Source organism: Periplaneta americana, chromosome 4 (genome assembly GCF_040183065.1).
Source record: "Periplaneta americana isolate PAMFEO1 chromosome 4, P.americana_PAMFEO1_priV1, whole genome shotgun sequence".
Taxonomy (NCBI): domain Eukaryota; kingdom Metazoa; phylum Arthropoda; class Insecta; order Blattodea; family Blattidae; genus Periplaneta; species Periplaneta americana.
The window spans coordinates 199,140,044-199,156,874 of NC_091120.1; the positions used below are offsets into that span (position 1 = coordinate 199,140,044).

Sequence of the window (16,831 nt, forward strand, 5' to 3'; positions counted from 1 at the left end):
AGTGTTATCGTTTGTGCTGTAAGAGTTAGTCAATAGAGATACGGGTACCCACGTGTGTGACCTTATGACATCTTATGACATCAACATTCATTCACAGGATTACCCTGCTGCGTCTCATTCCCCCGAAACTTTCTCGTAGTTGGAGTACAGTAGTGGTCTACCCTCAAGACGGCGCTTATTCCGTCGGATCCCGGCCGCTTAGTCACTCATAACGAGTGCACCTCTGCACATGTGTGAACATTGTGCCACTGTCATACATCTATGACGCAGTGCATGAGGATAGGCCATTAGAGGGAACCCAAGATGTGGGACTTAAACTGAGAAGATTCGATCCGACATCGGGATGGGAATCCGGTGTGGCTTAGTGGATAGAGCGTCAGCACGTACAGCTGAAAACCCGGGTTCAAATCCCGGTGCCGGAGAGAATTTTTCTCTGTTCCACTCTTCCATCATCAAAGCTATCTCAGCTACAGGCCGTGGAGACCTCCAGAGTAGCGGGATATTAAAGCTTCCACCTTTGCTGATGTGAGAATCGACATTAGTAACAGTGAGGATGTCAGTCCTACTTGCTTGTCACTTCCCCCCCCCCAAGAGAAGTTCCCTGGAACTCATTTCTGTTAGAGGCTGAGTCGAACCCAGGGTCACAGTGCGGCAGAGAGGATTAGATCATCCACACGTGTGGAGTAACGGTTAGCGCGTCTGGCCGCGAAACCAAGTGGCCCGAGTTCGATTCCCGGTCGGGGCAAGTTACCTGGTTGAGGTTTCTTTTGGGGTTTTCCCTCAACCCAATATGAGCAAATGCTGGGTAACTATCGGTGGTGGACCCCAGACACATTTCACCGGCATTATCATCTTCATCTCATTCAGACGCTGAATAACCTAAGCTGTCGATAAAGCGTCGTAAAATAACCTACTAAAAAGGATTAATAATAATAATAATAATAATAATAATAATAATAATTATTATTATTATTATTATTATTATTATTATTATTATTTATTTATTTTATCTGACAGAGCTAACGCCAGTAGGCCTTCTCTTCCGCCCAGCCAGACTCTAATTCTAATTAAATACAATTGCTTACATAGTTATTACATTAATATCTAGACCATAAAACAACATGAAAGTAAATAATGAAAGTTGGATAAGTAATGTTAGTGTGACAATAATAAACATTGGTAAGAAATAGTTATAATAATAATAGTATAACCATTAAACATTGAGAAACCTGAAACAGCTATTATTGTTAACAAGAAATGTTAGAAAAATACTTCGTTAGCCTATTCTTAAATTGGTTTGATGTCTGACAGTCCCTGACAATACTTGGTAGGGAATTCCAAAGCCGAGGAACAGCCACAGTGAAAGAAGATGAATATGAGGATGTTCGGTGGGAGGGAATGGATAATATTGAGGAGTGTTGTGATCGTGTGTCTAGGTTATGGTGGGTGGATAAATTTTGAAAACGAGACGCAAGATAGACAGGAGTGGAGAAATGCAATATGTGAAAGAGAAGGGAAAGACAGTGGATTTTCCTACGATCTTCTAGACGGAGCCAGGACAACATTTCGAGGGATGGTGTTACGTGATCAGCCCGGCGAATATTGCAGACGAAACGGACGCACATTTATGAACACGTTGTAGTTTCTGCGCCGAAGTAACGCTTAGGTCAGTAAGCAGAATATCACAGTAATCGAAGTGGGGCATCACGAGTGTTTGCACTAACATTTTTTTCATGGAAAAGGGTAGAAAATTCTTCAATCGCCTAAACGAGTGGATTAATGAGAATACTTTTTTGCAGGATTAGATCAGTTGAAAAAATCCATGGCCCCTTCGGGAGTCGGACCCTCTACCTTCGGCTTCGCAGTTTGATTCCCGAAACTGTGTGACGTATTCTGCGTGCTGGGGTGTCCCTAAATGCAGCGCAGAAGACATGATGGGCCAAAAGCATGTCGAGTATGTTCCCACCCTGGTACAGGGAATTCTACAACCGAAGAAATGGAGTAACTTGAGTACTATTAAAAAATAGCGAAAACTTTCGTTGCTCTGCGGAAGGAAGCAATGATCTTACGATGAAATGTCCCGTTAGACCGCAGCGATTAAGTTATTATACCTCCCGTTACTCCAGGCGACATCGATAGAGTTAGTTTCCTCCTCGATCGAGGAATGTCCGATGTTAGGGCAATGTCCAGGAATTTTCTCATATAAATTCTAAATCCTCACTGAAATGTATCATAGGTATATCGAAATACGAAATTAAAACAATGTAGGCCTAACGATCGAGCGGAGTTTGAAGCCTAATACCGGACATGCGTGTAAGAATTGAGAAACATGGAAATTGTGGTGCAAATAATAGAGTCCCGTCGAACCCGAGGCCTGAGGCCCCGCCGCGCCGTTCGGTCTCGCCGAGGATAAGGTGATGTAAGAAGCGCATTACATAAAACAGTTGGCATCCCAGGTACAGTCACGGCCGCCGCAACTGAGTGCACTGTTTGTACATTATCGTGCAGAATGTTGTGAAGACCTAGGACAGTGGTTTGGCTGAAATATACGCTTTCATTAAAACTGTCATTGTTGAATAGGTTTTGTTTATCACCACGAACCATAATTAATATGATTAGCTTGTTCAGGGCTCAGAAATTATTCAGCTCTATGTTCTTCAGCAATATTCTGTTATTGTTATTCGATATTCCCAAAGGTCAATCTAAATGGTATTGCTCTTAGCAGATATATATGTGTTTAAATGTGTTCAATCCTTCTCGTTTGTCGATAGTTTTAAAAGCCGTCGCATTTCTCTTCTTCATGGCCTATTTATAGTACATTATGCAACGAGCCTATAATGATAGTAATTAAGATGCGAGTAGGTTTGTTTATGAAACGAGCGCTTGCGCTCGTTTCATAATTTTCATACGAGCGTCTTAATTACCATTATAGGCAAGTTTCATACGACTTTTTATGCTCGACCATATTTCTAACTTGAAATTATTCAGAAGTATTCATTTTATTCGCATCTCACTGAAGAGCAGAAGTGACCTTGTGCAAGCTCATAAATTGTGAGATGTGCGCAGATGCGAAAGTATTGATTTTTTCCGAGGAATAATAATGTCATTGACCTTGATATAATTTGGAGAATAACATGAACTAATTTTGATATAACCTGGAAATTGATTTAGAATTGAAAAACGAGATGACAAATTGAATTTATTTGAATATTATTTATAATTAACGCTAATTATTATAGTAACAGAACATAACCTTCTGCGATAGTATTGGATTTCCAGCCTCCGTGACGTTTCCCTCGTTGTCTTTCGATTGCATATCCGAGAATAATCGAAAACCTGAACTTTAATGAATAGGTGTACTTTAATGACATGCATTAAAGGACTGCTACCAGGTGTATAATTACTACATTTCGGCATGGTCGAGCACAAAAAAAATATATCTTATTGCAATGTTGCCCGATATTCATAAGTCGTGCTATACTCATATTTTTCTTCATGTTGGTTGGTATTTTTCAAAGTTAGCCTATTATTTTTCGTGTTGGCTGATATTTTTAACAGGTACCTAGTTTTTCGTATTGGCTGATATTTGTAAAAGGTAGCCAGTTGTTTTTCGTGTTCACTGATATTTTAAAAGGTAGCCTTTTTTTTTTCGTGTTCACTGATATTTTAAAAGGTAGCCTTTTTTTTTTTTCGTGTTCACTGATATTTTAAAAGGTAGCCTTTTTTTTCGTGTTCACTGGTATTTTAAAAGGTAGCCTTTTTTTTTTTCGTGTTCACTGATATTTTAAAAGGTAGCCTGTTTTTTTTCGTGTTCACTGATATTTTAAAAGGTAGCGTATTTTTTCTTGTTGGCTGATATTTTTAAAACTTCGTCTTGTTGGCAGGTATTTTAAGAAGACGTCCTGTTCTTTTTCTTGTTCACCGATATTTTTAAAACTTGATTTTTCTTCTATTTGATCGATATTATTTAATGCTTATAATTGAATATATTTAAGAGGTATTCTAATTTCATTTTTTGATGGTTGCTATTTTTAAATACATCCTGTTCACATTTATCTTAGTGGCAGACATTTCTAAATATGTTCTTAGTTCGTCTTGTTGGTCGATATAGCCTACGTGTATTGTTCTTGTTTTTGGTCGGCATTCTGTCCTTCCTGCAGGCCGATATATATTTTTTTAATTTCCCTTACTCTGTTGGCCGACATTGTTTTAGAGCGTTCACCTCTTCCTACTGGCCAATATTCCATAGAGGCCTACCCTCCTTCCCACCAGTCGTTACACACAGATCTGTTAAGATCTAAGCATTCTTTTTTTTTTTTACTTATTTCTTTAAAACATCTTAATTTCCTCTGTTCAGACGTATTCTTACACTCCATAGGCCTACTGTTAAGTACCTTTATGCTCCTGATTTAAAAATACACACATCCAAAAACGACATGGGTTCGTGACCCGGTAAGTTTTCTTGTTTCCCAGCGTCACATCTAATCGGTCCGGATTGGAAGTTGTTATGGTAATGTGTTACGAAACGTTACAAGAATTACGAGCTTGTGTGGTAACATCCTGCTTAGCGAAACAATGTGTCGGAGGGTTGCGTAGTTAAGGTATGGACAGTGACGATATCCGACAGAGCAGATACAAAAGAAAATATTGCCATGAAGGTCACACATGCTTTCTTATAAGTTTTACATGTTTCAAAACAACTTATTTTCTTTATCATGTTGCTAGTAATATTACCGTTGTAGTTTATTTCCTTTACCTATTATTCAAAACATATAATCATTTAAATAATTTAATATATGGGTATACACAAATAAAAACACGAACTACTGTTCGCTGGATTATACACAAGGATCATCATTCTCTGATAAATTGTCTCGTAGATACTGAATGTGAATAACATATCCTTCGGTACTTTGTTAAACTAAGATTTAGACAAAATCAAAATCATAATGCAATTCATAACAGATCGGAGTTGACTAGCACGATACTTGTTTTAATTTAATTAATTTCGGTTTCTTTGCCAACGTTAATTTATAACAGATAAAAGCTGAGCAAGGTTTATTTCATTTTTGTCTCTGCAGACACGAATTAGTTTCATTCAGTGTCAGTACTGAATAACTGAAATGCTAAATTACTCATAAAATCCAGATATTTCGTGTGGCTACAGTAAGGAGGCTACAACTAATTAACGAACAAAATAATAATAATAATCCGTGGCGCTACACCCCGTGAAGGGCCTAGACCGACCAGCCGGCTGCTGGCCTCACGCCCACATGTCGAAGCAGAGGTGGACGATCATCCAACCAGAATGACGGTATCGTGTGGTTAGCACGATGATCCCCCCAGCCGTTATAGCTGGTATTCGCAACCGGATTTCGCTACCTATCGTAGCTCCCTAAGTGCATCACGATGCTGGGTGGGCACCGGTCCCATACACTGGCCAAAATTTCATGAGAGAATTTCTTCCCCCACGAGGATTCGAACCAGCGCGCATTCCGTAACGCGAGTCCTAGGCGGGATGCCTTAGACTGCGACGCCATAACGAACAAAATGGAGGTCTTATTTAAATTTAATAAGTATTAATATTTGTTACAAAAGATGAAAGCCATTCTTTTCTGAGAGAAATAGCGTGTTTACTTGTATATGAACGAGTGAACCTTGGTTTTAATGAGAGGCGCGCGGTAACGTCGCGTTTAAGGCGCAATGCTGCAAGCCGGGAGATCCCGAGTTCGATTTCTCATAGGGTCATGGATTTTTTTCTATTGATCTAATCCTTCCAGCCGCACTATGTACCGGGATCTACTCAGCCTCTACCAGAAATGAGTACCAGAGGCATTTCCTTGGGGGCAAAGGCGACGGACACGTAGGACTGTCATCCCTTCTTTTAATTTTTTAGTAGGTTATTTTGCGACGCTTTATCAACATCTTAGGTTATTTAGCTTCTGAATGAGATGAAGGTGATAATGCCGGTGAAATGAGTCCGGGGTCCAGCACCGAAAGTTACCCAGCATTTGCTCATGTTGTGTTGAGGGAAAACCCCGGAAAAACTCAACCAGGTAACCTGCCCCTACCGGGAATCGAACTCGGGCCATCTGGTTTCGCGGTCAGACGCGCTGACCGTTACTCCACAGGTGTGGACACTGTCATCCCTACTGCCATTGAATGCCAATTGTCTGTAAAGGTAGGAGCAGCCTTAATTTCTCGCTACCCTCTGGGCCTTTCATGGGATTGACTTTACCTTTTGGTTTTAATGAACTTTCAGCTATTTTAAGTGTCCTGGCTGGATTTTTTTAACAGCAGACGGTTTGATTCTTATCAATACTTGTCACGTTTTCCCTCCCTCAAGGAAGCCCCGATAATCGTAAATTAATAATAATAATAATAATAATAATAATAATAATAATTTATTTTAGCTGGCAGAGTTAAGGCCGTAAGGCATTCTCTTCCACTCAACCAGCAAAAAGTGTATATACATATGCATGAACTTACAAAGAATTCAACAATTTGATTTAGATGAGAATTACATGTAAGTATACAAGAGTTATTTACGAATTAAACAACAAAATTCTATGAACTATTAATTAAACACTGAATAAACTGTGTAGCAGAATTAAACTAAAATACATAGAATGTTAATATATTTCAAATAACATTAGATAATAGAAAGAGGTTATTATGAGACAATTTTGAAAATACAGCACTATCAGGATGATGTCTAAAGAAAGAAGTAACAATGTAGTCAGTGATAGTTTAAATCAGTATGATTGGAGCGAAATGCTAATAAGGTTATCTTTTAAGCTGTTCTTAAAGGTGTTTGTTGTCTTGCAGCCCCTAATACTTTGTGACAAGGAATTCCATTGACGCGAAGTGGATATTGTAAAAGATGAGGAATAACAAGATGTTCTATGAAGAGGTATATTTAGCGTGCCACAGATAAGCGATCTGGTATTTACGTCGTGGTTAGAGTATAGATAAGAGAAACGAGACGAAAGGTAATTTGGTATTGAGGTGTGCAGAATTCGAAAGAGTAAAGACAAAGAGTGTAAAGTTCTGCGTTCTTTAAGTCGGAGCCACGAGAGACTTGCGAAGGACGGTGATATGTGATCATATCGTCGGATGTTGCACACGTATCTGACGCACATATTCTGAGCTCGCTGAACTTGACTGACAGTTCAGAACTTAGGTCACTTAACAAAACGTCACAATAATCGAAGTGCGGCATTACTAGGGTTTGTACTAGGGTGAGTTTTAGTTGCTGGGGCAAGAAGTTTCTCAAGCGACTCAAAGAGTGAATGGAAGAACAGATTTTTTTTATCGTTTCTTTAACTTGAAAATTCCAACTTAGATTATTATCAAAAAAGAAGCCAAGATTTTTTACGACAGATGAATAAGGGATTAGCGTGTTGTTAAGGTTAACAACTGAAAGATTACTGTTATTAAGGGAGTTAAATTACAGCAGAACTTGGTTATAGCGACCTCGTTTTGTGCGACACCTCGCCTATAACGTCAAATATTCTGTGGTCCAACTAATTCCCCATAAGACATATGCTTTCCTACCTTGCTTAATACGACAAACGTATATGCGTCTACCTCGCATATAACGTCATTTTCAACTTCAGTTTAGAATACGAGTTTCTAAGAATCAAGAAATATTTTGTTGAAATCTAGTAACCCGGCATATTCTCTACTCTCTCCTTCTGTCATATATTTCTGGAAGACAGGCAGGTTCCCCATCCCATGTAACCTGTCCAAATTCATGCGGTCAGTTTCGACAGGATGTTTTTCACTAAGGCCCAATTGTATAAATCTCCCTGACTAACGATCAACTTTGATCGAAGATCGAAAAGTGAACCGAGTTCAGACACTTCTTCTATTGTATAAAACTTTCCTGCGATCAAATTACCTTGGTTCAAATGAAATCTAAGTTCACGTGAAAAGGATTTGGCAACATCGCATAAACAGGTGAAAAACGTGATGCGCAGACAGGTTTGTTCAGTGTTGCCAATCTAGCGACTTTAACTCTTTTTCAACAACAATTTCTTTTAACTTTTATATTGCTTAACTAGGAATTTAGCGACCTTTTTAGCACCCCATACTGACAAAATTTAATCTTTCTTTGTCGATAATGAGAAATCTAGCGACTTTACAACTACTTTTTGACGACTTTCCGTAAACTCTGTTGGAGACACTGGTTTTTTGTGCAATGTAAATAATGGCGGACAATAAGAAGAAGGTTACTGTTCTCCGAGTTGTTATCATGTTATGGTGTTTGATACTGCTAAACATAATAAAGCTTTATAAAACGACAATTTTCGTTTAGTAATACAGTTAATTGAAAATTTATGAATGTACCTATCATATCCGTTAATAATTAATGGTTGTTATAAACATAATATAATTATAGGTTATGTTATTTGATACTGCTGAACACGATAGAGCCTTATAAAATATAAGATTGTTTGTGTATTAAGGCAAGAAATTGAAAGAAATATAAATAAATGTACCTATCATATCTATTAATATTAATAATAATGGATATTTTATTTGCACAATCTGTCACTCGTATATTTCAAACAGAAAAGAAATAACTGAACTTGGATCATCTAACTTAATCGGAGAAATTTCTTCAGTCAAAGTTGACTTTAGTTTGAGACAAATTAATCTCAAATTAGACTTTATACAACACAAAATTCCAAGTTCAGCTGAAACAAGGATCAATTTAACCTCTGATCTAAGATTAAATGGTTTATACAATCGGGCCTAAGTGTACGCATTTTAACGCAGTATGGCACTAAAAGAAAAGTTTTAACGTTGGAAGAAAAAGTTGAAGTAATTCATCAAATTGAGAATGGAATTCAAAAAGCTTACGTCTATCGTGGGTTTGGCCTAATTAATTCCACAGTTCAAATGATTTGGAAGAGCAAGGATAAAATTGTTGCTGCATTGGAACAGAATGGATCGAAGGTAGGGGAGGGAGCAGTGAAATTGTAACTGAAATGATGGACATACTCGTAGAACATAATTTAGAAAGTGTATATTGGGCAAGTAGGAGACAACAGAGTAAAATGTCTGATTACTTCACTCCTCAGTAAAGAAGTTTGGTGAGTACTGAACAAACTATTTTAATACAGAATACTGTATTTATAATTGTATTTTATTAAGTTCATGGTGGGCTTAAAAGTGAATACGTAAATCTGAAATAAGCCTATTTAAATTTGTAATTTTTCATTTTCCACCTCATTAGACTGATAATATGAATCTCGGTTACTACGACACTCGTTTATAACAACGTAATTTTTAAGGTCCCTTGGATGTCGTTATAACCAAGTTCTACTGTACTTTAGTTTTATTTGATGTCCGTGATGCGTTTTTGGAGGTGGGTTTACGTTGTACCATAATGATGACGATTGTTGTACAAAATGGTGAAAATCCGGTAGGAGAAACATTAGTCATGCACAAACCATACCCTAAACAAGAGAAGCGTATTTGTCCGGTTTTATGGCGTCGAAAGCCGAAGCTTTCACACTCTGGCTAAAAGCACAAACCCTATATTGCTTGATAATAGGATTGAACTCAGTCCCGGATCCGAATCCTCATTGTGAAGGATAGTAGGTACTGTTAATGACAGTCTCCAGTTCTTCCTTGAATGATGTAATGGATTAAGTTCCTTTTTCGATCTTTCTTTAATGTTCATTAAATCTTAGCATAGTAAGGAGAATTGTTTTGGCTATTTTCATGTTGGAAAGAGAGATTCTTCGCCTGCGTAAAACTGAAAATCATTTCGGAGAATCCAGGAGACGCAACAATGCCGGGGTCCCTGAACCATGGAGTTCCTCGACCTCTTGTGCAAAAGCGTCACGAAGAGTCTTGGTTCGCTAAAATTTTGTGAAGGACGACGATAGCATCTGTCTCCGCCTTCACTCGTCTGCTGGGTTGTCTAGGCGACCGACGGCAAGAGAAAGTCCGTGATGAGGCAGAGAGGTGTCGCCCGCTAATTAGGCAAGGGAAATGCGGGAAGTATGACGTCACCACACCTGTAGTACACTCTGCTCGCATTCTAGCGGACCTCTACTGTCTGGCTTCAACGAGAAAGCTGCAGAGAACATTGTGTATGTAAACACTGCAGTCCTGGAGAATAAATAACTCTTAGTAACGGACCCCTTTGGATGTTTCTACATCTGTTACACGGTGCAAAGATTCAAAAATCTTCGCATAATATTTAACACATTACAAAACTTAATTTATACCGAGTGTAAATATTTAAACAATAAGTGCCTTCCTTTATAATCAAAAGAAGGAGAGAAAACAACTATCTGTTTTTCTCTCGTGAAGAAACCGGACAAAGTAGTATTTCGGCTAACGGTATAGCAAAATAGACTACGTAACGTACATTACATTTTAAATAATCTGAATAACATTATATTTTAAAACTACACTGTACCTCCCTATAGTATATTATAATAAACTCTTCCGAGTACCGTCATTTCCTATAACTATGGTCCACGATACAACCATTCAAATTTTATACTCCATAACATAGTACCTCGTTTATCTATATTTTTGCCCTACTGTAGTTTGAAGTCAAATCACGCAGCTATCTGCGAACGGTTAATAATTTTTTTATTAATTGAATATGTACAATAAGATTACAAACACTTAATCACTTTTAACATAGTACTCGTATAACAGGAACACTTGCACTGAACGTAGTTGGTACTATGTGGAAAAGTGATAAAGTGTTTGTAGTCTTATTGTACAGTAGTGCCAAAAAAACCGGACCTACCCTTGTAGCTGATTTCAGAGCCCTGTTCACTCCAGAGCACGATAGACTGGTAACTGAGACTTTCGTGGTTCGAATGCTGCCTGGGAAGGAAACTTTTTTTTGTTCCTTATTCAAATTTATTCCCAATACTTTCGATTGCTGGTAAAATTCATGTTCTGGGAGTAATAAGTTAATTAAGTAGTAAAATTCATGTTCTGGGAGTAATAAGTTAATTAAGTAGTAAAATATTGCTGCAGTCGAAAGGTATTGGGAATAAATTTGAATAAGGAACAAAAACAAGTTTCCTTCCCAGGCAGGATTCGAACCACGAAAGTCTTAGTTACCAGCCTATCGTGCTCTGGAGTGAACAAGGCTCTGAAATCAGCTACAAGAGTCGGTCCGGTTTTTTTTTTCCGCTACTGTACATATTCAGTTAATAAAAAAATCAGTTATTAAGCTTACTTTTTGACTTTCCCTCGTATGTATGTATGAATGTATGTATGTATGTATGTATGTATGCATGCATGCATGCATGCATGTATGTAGGGGAGAGTCTGGTAATATCGGACATCGGGTAATATCGGGCAGTGAGTTTCTTTCGTCTACCACACGATGATAGTACCTGATTGACATGGTTACGTTTCTGTGATGTCGCATAGAGAAACGTAACCATGTCATTCAGGTACTACCATATGGTGGTAGATGAAAGAAACGCACTGTCCGATATTACCCGATGTCCGATATTACCCGACTCTCCCCTATGTATGTATGTATGTATGTATGTTGTATGTATGTATGTATGTATGTATGTATGTATGTATGTATGTATGTATGTATGTATGTTGACCTAGTAAATGCAGTTTCACCCGAAAGAGTCAATTTTATGCAGGCATATTGCATCCAATGCTTGTTGAAACTGCAAGCTCTTGCAACGGAAACAAAAGAAAGCCTGCGTTCATAATTTTATTATTCAGTGCGCTATCTTGAAGTTGTTTTCCACGCGGTCCGCTGCGACATTTCTATTCTCCGTTCGGAAACATGAATTCAATAAGAGATATTAAAAAGGCCATAAACCTAGTCAGGCACGAAACAATAACACAATGTCGTTAAGCAGATATTGGCAACAGCGCGTTCGTAGCACATATGAGTTCTTATCTTAAAAATAAATAGCATTGTGCGGGGAGGCGCCATCTCTTTTTTTAAGCGCTCGTAAAGTGCAATTTGATTGTTCTGTGCACAAAATGTACTGTATTCGAGATATGAGAGCATATTCACTGCTTCCTATAAGCAACGACCCCTGTTTATAGTGAGGAGCAGTTCCTATGAAAGGCTACCTTGGCCGTCTTTTCAGTGTTGCCAACTAATACCAGATATCAGCAAAGAGGGGTAAAATCACAATGTCATGTACTATAATAATAATAATAATAATAATAATAATAATAATAATAATAATAATAATAATAATAATAATAATAATAAATAAAGTATTAACAATAACGATGTCTTGCTTATCTACTGCATCTCACCTTTATGTTGGGAGGTGTTTTATACATGGTTCAATAATTTGTGAAATAGTACTATGCTTCTATGACTTTTTGGTCAAAATGTCGTCGGAAATAAGCTCCGTAAGTGGCGGTAACTCCTCGTGAAACACCCTGTATATGCAATTGTGCAAGTCTGACAAATAGCTCTGTTGGAATTTGTGAATCCGATGCTGACAGATGGGCCACTTTCAGGCCTGGTAGAGTCAGGTCCCGTCCTCGGACGAGTACCCTGACAAGCCCTAGGGGGCCCGGAGCCCCAAGCCCTTCCTATATCAGCACCGGGAACCCGTACTACCCCAAAGATTTCACCTCAACGTGTTTTTAACTTGAAAATGATAAATGACATGAGGTGGAGTGGACAGTGTTGGTAAAATAATAGAGGGAAACGGGAGTACCTTGAGAAAACCCGTAAGCAACGCCTGCTTTGTCCATGACAAATTCCATCAGGATCTGCGCCGACGTCGACCTGGTTGGCGAGTTGGTATAGCGCTGGCCTTCTATGCCCAAGGTTGCGGGTTCGATCCCGGGCCAGGTCGATGGCATTTAAGTGTGCTTAAATGCGACAGGCTCATGTCAGTAGATTTACTGGCATGTAAAAGAACTCCTGCGGGACAAAATTCCGGCACATCCGGCGACGCTGATATAACCTCTGCAGTTGCGAGCGTCGTTAAATAAAACATAACATTTTTCTGCGCCGACATTCGAATCCGGGCTGCCTGAATTTAAGACTATCGCACTATAGTACTTTAGCCACAGACGCGGCATGGTAAGTACTGTGTGACCATTAGTAACAGAAGAAGATGAATGAAATGATTTAAAGGAATAGAGAACAATTATTATGAGAAGTTAATTGCAGTAGTAACAGGTGGCGAGAAATCGTAGTGGAAGGCCTGACTGCGGAAGACGACAGTTTCACCATACAGTTTAATACCCACGAAATTACATCACATTCCAGTTGCTACGGCAACTACAAATCTCGCTGCTTCCTCCGTTTCAAAGGTTGTGCAACGCGATGTCATAAAAGGAATAAATCCCAGGATCCGAGATTTCGAAACGTGGCTTCTGTTGTCTGAATGGGATTGTATGGTTTTCCGAGGCGCCTGGCATAGCCTTGACTGCGTTGGCAGGCAGGTGCGGTGGCTGAATGAATGTAAATAGGGGGTCGCGGCTCTTTAAATCTCTCCAAATGACTTTCTCTTGACCAGGGGTGTCCTACTTATTTGACAAGTGGGCCCTGCATCTGACACTTCCGCACAAGAGATGGTGTCGAGCACGTGGCAGCTAACAAAGCAAGGTCGCGATGGGAAAACGCATTACTGTATTTCAATGAAGGCCCAAGTTGTACGATCTGTAACGCCTAGGTTATAGGCGAGCCACATTCATGGTACGTTGAGAATTTTTTTTTCCAGGGAAAATTTGGTCTTTGCTTTTACAGAAAGGGAGGAAAGGGCAATAAAATTAAGGGAAATTTCATTATTTAAAATGATGCAAAAATTTGTAGACTAACATTAAGAAGATAGGTCCATCCCTGACGAAACAAAACAAATACGTTGAAAATGATTTTATACCAGTAGCGGCCGGTGATCGAAATCCTCAGTGAGGCCAGATGCAACTAGTTTAAGTGCCTCCGATAGGAAATGTTTGTTTATGATATTAATTAATTATTATTGTTATTATATTATTAATATCATTATTACTGTATTATTATTATTATTATTCTCTCTCGGTTCCATTTAATAGTTTATGCGGTGTTCCTCAAGGGTCTACATTGGGACCTCTCTTATTTTTATTATTTATAAATTATATAAGTAAAAGAATAAGTTCTAGCTGCCTTTTATTTGCGGATGATCTCAAAATCTTTCGCAAAATTAAAAGTTTGGTTGATTGTCAAATTCTTCAAAATGACATTAATTCAATTTCACAATGGTCTGTTGAAAATGGAATGAAAATTAATCAATCCAAAACTTTTGTTATTTCCTTTTCACGGAAAACTATCTCCCTAAAATTTAACTATTCTCTCAGTAATGTCGTAATTACTAGGACAGATTGTATTAGAGATCTTGGTGTCCTACTTGATTCAAAATTATATTTCCATGATCATGTGCAATATATTTATACCCATTCGTTAAGAATGCTTGGTCTAATTAGGTCTATAACTTATTCTTTTTCCTCTCCTATGTGTTTATTAATTTTATACTATACGTTGGTTAGATCCAAGCTTGAATATGCATCTGTTGTATGGAACTCCATTACTTCCACTGACTCGGCTAAATTGGAGAATATTCAAAGAAAATTTATTTCCTTGTGTTGTTATAGATTTTTACCAAATTCCGATTTTAACTATGAGATTAAATGCAAATATTTCAATTGCGGTAGTTTGTTCACCAGACGTCAGGATCTTGATTATTTATTTTTTTGTAAAGTCATTAAGGGTGATATTGATTGTGAATCTTTCATAAGCAATATCAGTCTTCGTATTCCTGCTAATGGTTTAAGATTTCATAAATTGTTTTATAATAAGAATCCTAAATCTCTCTCTCCGGTCTGCAGATGCATTAAATATGCTAATTTGCATGGATTCAACTTGGATCCATTTAATGTGTAGTATATCTGAGTTTTTTTTTTTCTCACTGATCTAATTTTAACAATTATTTGTCCATTTTTTTTTTCTCTTGCATTTGGTCAATTGATTAAGGTAGACTATTCCATTATTTCAATTATCTTATTGTACTAATTTATGATTTTATAATTATTATTTGATCTATGATTGATGTAGACTATTATATTGTTTGTATTTCATCTCATTGCCATTTTCTATCATTCATTCTCATCATCATTTGTTGTTTTGTTCTGTTTTGTATCGTGCAAAACTGTAATTGGCCTTGTGCTGTTGTTTTGCACGTTAATATTCTAAATAAATAAATAAATTATTATTATTATTATTATTATTATTATTATTACTATTAATAGTCTATTCTTATTACTATCAATGAAAAATAATAATTTCACTCACCAAATAAGCTGTTATGCTATGAGTTTCAGTGATTGTTTCGTGTGATGAAGCATCCCACATTATGTGTTGAAATTCCCCTTTCTTTCTTTTTATTCTTTTCCTTTGACAGCAACAAACAAGGCCAAGAGAAGTTTATTTTGCACCACATTACCACTTAACCATTTATGTTGCCCATACCAGGATGCAATAGAAACTCGCGTTTTAAGATTATCTGTCAGAAAAATTATCAGCGATGTCGTAGGTATCTCGGTAGTCTCTCTCTTTATTTAAAACTTCCTTTCTTTCAGTATTATTTCTTCTCGAAAAAGGACACTCTAACAATGAATTAACTGCACCAGCATTATTTCTCTCATTTGTTTCTGTTTATATTTTCCCGAAATACATAACATTAGCCCAGATTCACTATTGTATATACTACGAAGTACAATAGTACAACACCCTCGCTTAAGTCATAAACTAAGACATAAGGGGAGAGAATCGAGTGGGTCTCTGCCTGCCAAAGAGCTGGAATTTTGTTATTTATGGCCTAGTTAGGAAGACAAGTCACCACAGCTATTCCCACCCCACTCTACCCTTGAGGCCGGCCCATGGATGGGACGAGTGAAACCTGACCAGGCCAGACGAATTGTGCCTCAGCTACAACGTTTTAAGCGCAAACTCAAAGCCCGCGAAAGGACATGAAATGCATTAATCCAGACCCGGCACGAGGGATCCCGGCCTTAGGAACAAAATTTACTGCAAAACAGGTCTATATACATCAAAGTTTTCAAATGCTTCTACAGCGATATATGCTTCATTCAAATAACTAATACATTATATAAAACACAAAATTTGATTTCAGTTAAGCCAAGTGACTGAGGCCCGGCCTCACTTGCCTCAGTCAATCAGCCGCCACTGCTTTATACCATCGATAGCATTCATTTTGCCAAACGCCAAATCTAATGTTTTTTCTTATTGATCAATTGGATTTTCTTAAAAAATTTTCCTAAAACTGGAAGAAATTTCATAGTTTAAAAATGCAAAAAATTCATATAACATTAACAAGATATTACTTCTAACAAAAAAGACATTTCGAGGAAGTTAGAAATACTAACCTTCACGGATTAGTACCATTCATGAAAATTTCCCTCTTTTTTTGGGGGGGGGGGAGGTGGGAAATTTCGTCCAGGCGGCAGATATAATTTTTGTTACTTCGATGATATCCCTTTTACAGTGAAATTTTGTCACTTGTTTTACAGACAAGGAGAAAAGTTTATGTTCATAATTTTGCCCAAAATTCGACGAGATTTCATAGCTTACTCGAAAAGGACGCAAAAGAAAGTATAACTTTAGCAAGATAGTAGTTTATGATCTCTGACAAAATAAAATGAAGCTGAAAATATTTAAAACTTCAATCATTCAGCATTTATTTTGGCATCGAATCTAACTTAATCGATCTCTCTTTCTCGGAGATATTTTGTGATTGCTTTTACAGGAAAGGATATGTTCAACATTTTGGGGGAACCATTTATT

The 16,831-nt window shown here is 37.6% G+C and overlaps 1 protein-coding gene across 3 annotated transcripts in view; it reads left to right on the forward strand.

Annotated features, from left to right (window-relative positions):
• LOC138698572 (dual specificity protein phosphatase 10-like) overlaps positions 1-16,831 on the forward strand; it is a 338,313-nt gene that overhangs the window by 166,796 nt on the left and 154,686 nt on the right. The window lies entirely within an intron of this gene.